This window comes from Mus caroli, unplaced genomic scaffold (assembly GCF_978045245.1).
Source record: "Mus caroli unplaced genomic scaffold, Mus_caroli_1 scaffold_5, whole genome shotgun sequence".
Classification (NCBI taxonomy): Eukaryota; Metazoa; Chordata; class Mammalia; order Rodentia; family Muridae; genus Mus; species Mus caroli.
Genome location: NW_028227260.1, coordinates 36,521,029 through 36,527,502, shown reverse-complemented (window position 1 = coordinate 36,527,502; position 6,474 = coordinate 36,521,029).

Here is a 6,474-nt window from a genome sequence, read left to right as displayed (position 1 = left end):
GGGTCAAAACTGTGCCTTGAGCTTATTTCTGGACTTGTCCAACCATATTTTCTTTGAAGTTGTCTTGCATTCATTTACTTCAATCTGCTTAAAAAGGAGAAATCTCCCTTAAGGTTTGCAGAAAAAGGGAATGTTCCTTTCCTTTTCTTTTAAAAATGATGTAATTTTTTTCCCTACTTTTCATTTATATGAGTGTTTTGTCTGTGTGTATGTATATGTGCCACATTCATGCTTGGTGCCCACAGAGGCCAGAAGAAGACACCAGATACCTTCTAATGGAAGTTACAGATGGTTGTGGGATGGCACCAAACCCAAATTCTTTCCAAGAGCAGCAAGTGCTCTGAACTGCTGAGCCAACTGTCCAGTCCACCTTAAAAAATAGATTTTGGAATGTTTTCAGCCTCTCATACACAGTGACTATCTTCCAGCTCACAAACAAATTTGGAGCTGTTTGATTACCAGTATCTTCAAGTTTTGGAGCTAGTCTGGTCTATTAGGCGCTACTGGTCATACAGCAGACATAGAAGGCACCTTCACTAGCAATGAAAGAGACTACCATCATCATTTTCTGCATTTATTTCAGCTGTCAACTTTGAAATTTTTCTGTTACACTTCCCTTTATAACGTACAAAACATTTAGAGACATATTCTAATAACCCAGAGCACAAGTATTTGCTTTTGTTGGTATGGTAATGTTTGAGATTGTGTAGCTATAGAGCTCAGGCTAGCCTTGAACTGGTTGGTGATCCTTCTGCCTGTTTCCCAAGTGCCACTATGTCTGGCTCAGGTTTTTATTTTGTTTGGCTTTAGTTGTTATTTTGAGACAGTATCCCGTGCAGTTCAGGTTGTCCTCGAATGTCTAATCCTCCTGCTTCAGCCTTGAAAGTGGTAAGGTTATAGGCTTGGTCCATTAGTCTCAGCTTGAATCATGGATTTAAAAATAAAATGTCATTTTCTTCTCTTTTTAAAATCTGAACTGTTTTGGTTCAATAAGCTAATTTTTGTTATCTTATTTGAATTTGTTGATAACTGGCATATGCCCAAATTCATAACCAGTTGCAAATGTACTATGTTTACTTAAAAAGGGGATATTAATTTCTTTTACATCCCGACCACAGGGACTCCCTTCTCTCCTCCCAGTCCCTTCCTTCCACTTCCCCTCTGTTCCCTCCCAATACACTTCCCCTCTGTTTCTCTTCAGAAAGGGGCAGGCCTCCCATGGATACCCACCAGCCTTGACATATCAAGTTGCAGTAGACATACTAAGGTTGGACAAGGCAACTCAGCAGGAGGAAAGGGTCACAAAAGCAGACAAAAGAGTCAGAGACAGTCCCTGCTCCCACATTAAAGGTCCCACAAGAAGACCAAGCTACACCACCATAACATAGATGCAGAGGACCATGGTCTGTCCCATGTACTCTCTCTGGTTGGTGGTTCAGTCTCTGTGAGCCCCTGTGGGACTGGGTTAGTTGTTTCTGTGAGCTTTCGTGTGGTGTCCTTGACCTCTCTGACTCCATCAATCCTTCCACCCCTTCTTCTGCAGGATTAAAAAAGAGAGTATTTTACTTTTATTGGGTTCTGTAATTTTTAAAATTAAATCAGCTTGTTGATTGCAACATAGGCATGTACTGTTGCGGTAAATCTCCCAAATATGCCCCGGCAATGAAAACTCGACACAGTTCATATGATTACATGTTGTGTGCCTAGATTGGACAGATCTATCACTATCCTACCATCTTCCACATCTATGAGACCCCTTAGTACTTGCGGTTTCTCCAGATCATGTGCTTCTTCTCTGCTTTTCTTCATCTTTCTCCTCCTCTGCATCTTCTTCCTCTTCCATTTTCTCCTTCTTCTCTTGCTCTCACCTTCTGCTCCACCTTCCCTTTTATCTGCCCAATCATCAGCTCTCCTTTATTTTACAAATTAAGGTGGGAAGCAGGTTTACAGGAAATCACCTGAGTGCTCACTCACTTCTTGTTCACAACCACTCACAGGAGAATAGAATTAACATCAAACATAATTAGCCCCAGGGCTATCCACAACAATGAACCACTCTACTGGGAAGTATTTTTGTTAAAAAATTTGATGTGATTTTACTGAATACACTTTAAGATTTTTCTAGTAATGTTTAATGACTTTTATTTTGAAGTCCTTTATGTATTTACAAGAAATTGCAAGGACACTACAGAGAAATCTCTTTCACTTTTCACATAGTTTTTTTTTTCTCAATGTTTAAGTTACCCAGAACTATTGTTCAATATTAAAATTAGGAAATTGCTGGGCGTGGTGGCACACACTTTTAAACCCAGCACTTGGGAGGCAGAGACAGGTGGATTTCTGAGTTCGAGGCCAACCTGGTCTACAAAGTGAGTTCCAGGACAGCCAGGGTTACACAGAGAAATCCTGTCTCGAAAACAAACAAACAAACAAACAAACAAAAATTTAGGAAACTGACATTAGAACAAATATGTATATAACCTGTGTCATTATATCATACTGCTATAATCAGGATACAGGTCTAACCCACTACACAGATCTTCCTTAGTAGTTGCAAACATTCTCACTCCATTGGATTCTAGATCCCTGGCTCTATTCTCTTCTTCTCTCTATTTTGACAATTTAAGTTTTTTGGTTTTTTTTTTTTTTTAAACATGTCTCACTATTTGTTATGGCAGTCCTGAAACTCACTATACAGACCAGGTTGGCCTTGAACTGACAAAGATTGGTTTGCTTCTGCTCCTCAAGTGCTGGGATTAAATTCATGTGCCATCATGCCAGGCCAAGAATATTTAAAAAGTGGAAAAATAGTATGTGACTTAAATTTTTTTATGGGCTAGAGAGGTGACTCAGAGATTGAGAGCACTATCTCCTTTTTTTTGGAGGGACTTTAGATGAAATGCCCAACAGTAGGGAGAGGGAACATGTAGATAGAGCCCACCTCCAGTAGGAAGACAGGGCACCAAGTGGAGGGATAGGGTTGCCATCCCACAGGAAAAAAAAATCTGACTTAGAATTGTCCCTGTCTAAAAGAACTGCAGGAGCAAACCCAGAGAAAATCCTGAGGGAAAGGCAGTCCAGTGACAGGTCCAACTTGGGATCCAGCTCCAAGGGTGGCTTCAAGGTCTAACACTGATGCTATGGTATACATATAGACAGGAATCCAGCATGACTGCCCTCTGAGAGGCCGAACAAGCAGCTGACTGAGACAAATGCACATATTTACATCCAACTAATGGGCAGAAGCTCAGGACCCCAATGGTTGAATTAGGAAAAAGTTGGAAGAAGCTGAGGAGGAGGGCAGCTCCATAGGAAGACCAGCAGTCTCAACTAACTGGGACCCATGAGATCTATCAAACACCAAGCCACCAAACAGGTAGCATACAGGAGCTGGTCTGAGGTGCCCTGACACATAGAGCAGAGGACTCACTGGTCTAACCTCAGTGGGAGATTTGAGACCCAGGAAGTGGAGAGGCCTGGCAGGAGTGGAGACCAGGGGGAGGAGGAATGGGGTGAGGAACTGTGGGAGGACAGACTGGGAGTGGGGCAATGACTGGACTGTAAAAAAAAGTATTTAAAAAAGAGCACAATTTCCTTTTTCAGAAAACACTGGTTCAACTCCCAGCAACAACCTGCAACAACTGTCTGTTAACTTCAGTTGCAGGGAATCTGATGTGCTCTTTTTGCCAACCTGGGCATTAAGCACTTACACAGTGTACAGACATGCATGTAGACCAAACTTCCATTCACATAAAAAGTTTAAAATTTTTTTCATTATTTATATTTCTGTGTGTGTGTGTGTGTGTGTGTGTGTGCGCGAGTGCGCCTGCCTGTCTGTCTGACTGTCTGTCTATGGGTGCATGGGCACTCAAACCAAAGTGCTCATGTGGAGGTCAGATAACAACTTGTGGGAGTTGGTTGTCTAGTTCCAACAAGTGGGTCTGGGGATTGAGTGGTCCTTAGGCTTGATGGTGATCTTGACATCTCACTGCCCAATATATGCCTTTCTGATATGCACAAGGCCCATCCCTGTTGTCTGTACTTGTGTGCTAACAGTACATTTCTTTTCACTGACAGACAGCCATGGTGTTGATGTAAAGCAGCTCGTTAAAGTATTCAACTCTTCTTTATTATAATAACGTTTTTCTCTCTTAAAGTCTTTGAAAAAGTGTTTAGGCTGTGTCGGCTAAGTTTTGTTTAGTGCTTCTATCGTATAACTTCTTATGTCTTTTATTTCCAAAGTTTCTCTTTGCTTACTCATCAGTATGTGGCTGGATTTTCAAATTTGGATGATATCTTTTAATGAATGGATGCAGCCTATTTTCATTACTGTGGTTAGTGATACATTTGAAATATGCGCTTTGATTGCCATGCTATTTCAAAAATTTCACCTTTCTCTCTTATTTTCTACTGGATTCAATGTGCTCCCCCCACCCCCCAATTGAATTGTTTTACTGTTTTACACACACATTTTATTCCTTCCCCTCTCTGTGTCTGCCTCCCTCCCTGTGTCTCCCTGGTTTCTGTGTCTCTGACTCTGTCTGTCTGTCTCTGTCTGTCTGTCTCTGTCTGTCTCTCTGTCTCTCCCTCTGTCTCTGTCTGTCTGTCTGTCTGTCTCTCTCCCTCTGTCTCCTCCTCTGTCTCTCTCTGTCTCTCTCCCCTGTCTCTGTCTCTCTCCCTCTGTCTCTGTCTGTCTGTCTGTCTGTCTGTCTCTCTCTCTCTCTCTCTCTGTCTGTCTGTCTAAATGTACTTCCTCAATCACCCTTCACCTTAATTTTGGAGCTCACAATTTGGCTAGACTGGCTGGCCAATCAGCTCTCGGGAACCTTCCTGACTCTGCCTTCCCCATGCTGAGATTACCTGACCTTTATGTGAGAATGCAAGTTCAGGTCCCCATGTTTGTGCAACACAAACTTTTCCTGACATTACATTCCAAGTCTATTATTTTAGGGATTGATCTTGAAGCTTTGCTCTTCATATTTTATTCAAGTCTAGTGCTAATCAACAACAATAATAGTTGGGAGTCTCAATGTGAATAATTTGTACTGCTCTTATATTAAAAATAAAAGCTCATTCAAAATCTATAATTTTCTTGATTTCTTTAGATTTTACTTATTTTTATCTCTGTGTGTGTGTCCATGTGGGTCTGTGCATGTGCCTGTAGGTGCCCACTGAGTCCAGAAGAGAACATCAGAGGCCCTGGAACTAAACTATGGATAGCTGTCTGATCCCTATTATGGGTGCTGGGAGCCAAGCTCTGGTTTTTATGTGAGAGCCATTTCTCTAGGCCTCTCCTTTTTTTGCTTATATTACTTTGTCTTAACCTCACACCTAAGGTATTTTAAATTTTCAAAATTTGGAGTCTCTTATGACACATTTTTCTAGTTTCCTCCTCATCAAGGCACACTGGGAACTAATTTTGTAAAAGCCCAAAGAGACTCAGGATTTCCCAAATCACTTATTTCAGTTATCAGTGTTCTTTGTTTCACTAAAGAGATCTGGCAAGGCAGTACATTCAACTTATATTGCAATTAAGCAATGAAGAAGCCTAATTTTGAAACTCATTCCCTTGGAGGTCTGTCTGGCAGCTCTAAGTGGAAGGGATTCTTATAGTAAGCTTTCTTAATTTCTTTGTCTTTTATGTTGAACCCCCCATTCAAGCCTCCTAACTGTTTTTTTTTTTTTCTAGACATTCTCAGTTTTCTTAGAAACAAATATCTAATCCTATCCAATTTGTAAGGAATATTTCAGTGGCCACACTTGAGAAATAATAGAATAATACACAGCTAAAGACCAGTATCTAGATCTATTATTATTTTACTAAATTAAATAAGAACTGCTGTCTTAAGCTTCAGAAACATCTACTTTATGCTGTTGATTTTTACATGGGATGTGATTTAAGACAGTCAAAGCTAGTCTTTACAAAATAGAATGCCTATTATATGTTTTTTTTTTTTTAGCATTCATAGAACCTGGATACATACATCTATACAGAATGGGTTTCATTTCAAGGGGGATAGAAGATTCCTATGCCAATCAGGGCAAACGGGGATGTCTAATATAATTCAGTAACTGGGATTAAGCTAAGAGATGCTAGTGTACCCATCTGTAGTGTATGAGCTCAGAGGTTAATTCTAAGACAGGCAGAAAAAGACATGACTACAGCAGGACTGGCATCTTTTCAGGCTCTCCTTATTAATGAGTCAGAAAATCCTGAGTCTATCCTCATCACAGCAATGCTATTAATTATTGAATGACCATGGCTGCAGTACCATGAAAACTGGGTGATCAGTTCTAGGTTCCAAAGCTTCCTGCAGCTCTCCCCTAGAAGGATGGAAAGTCCACTACCTTCATTATGGGTACTAATGTCCCCAGAAAAATCTTCAAGTACTATAAGTAGCCAAGCTTACAGGCGACCATTCTAGTTCCCCTATGTTTTTTTTTGTTTGTTTGTTTTCTTCCTAAAAGCTAAGA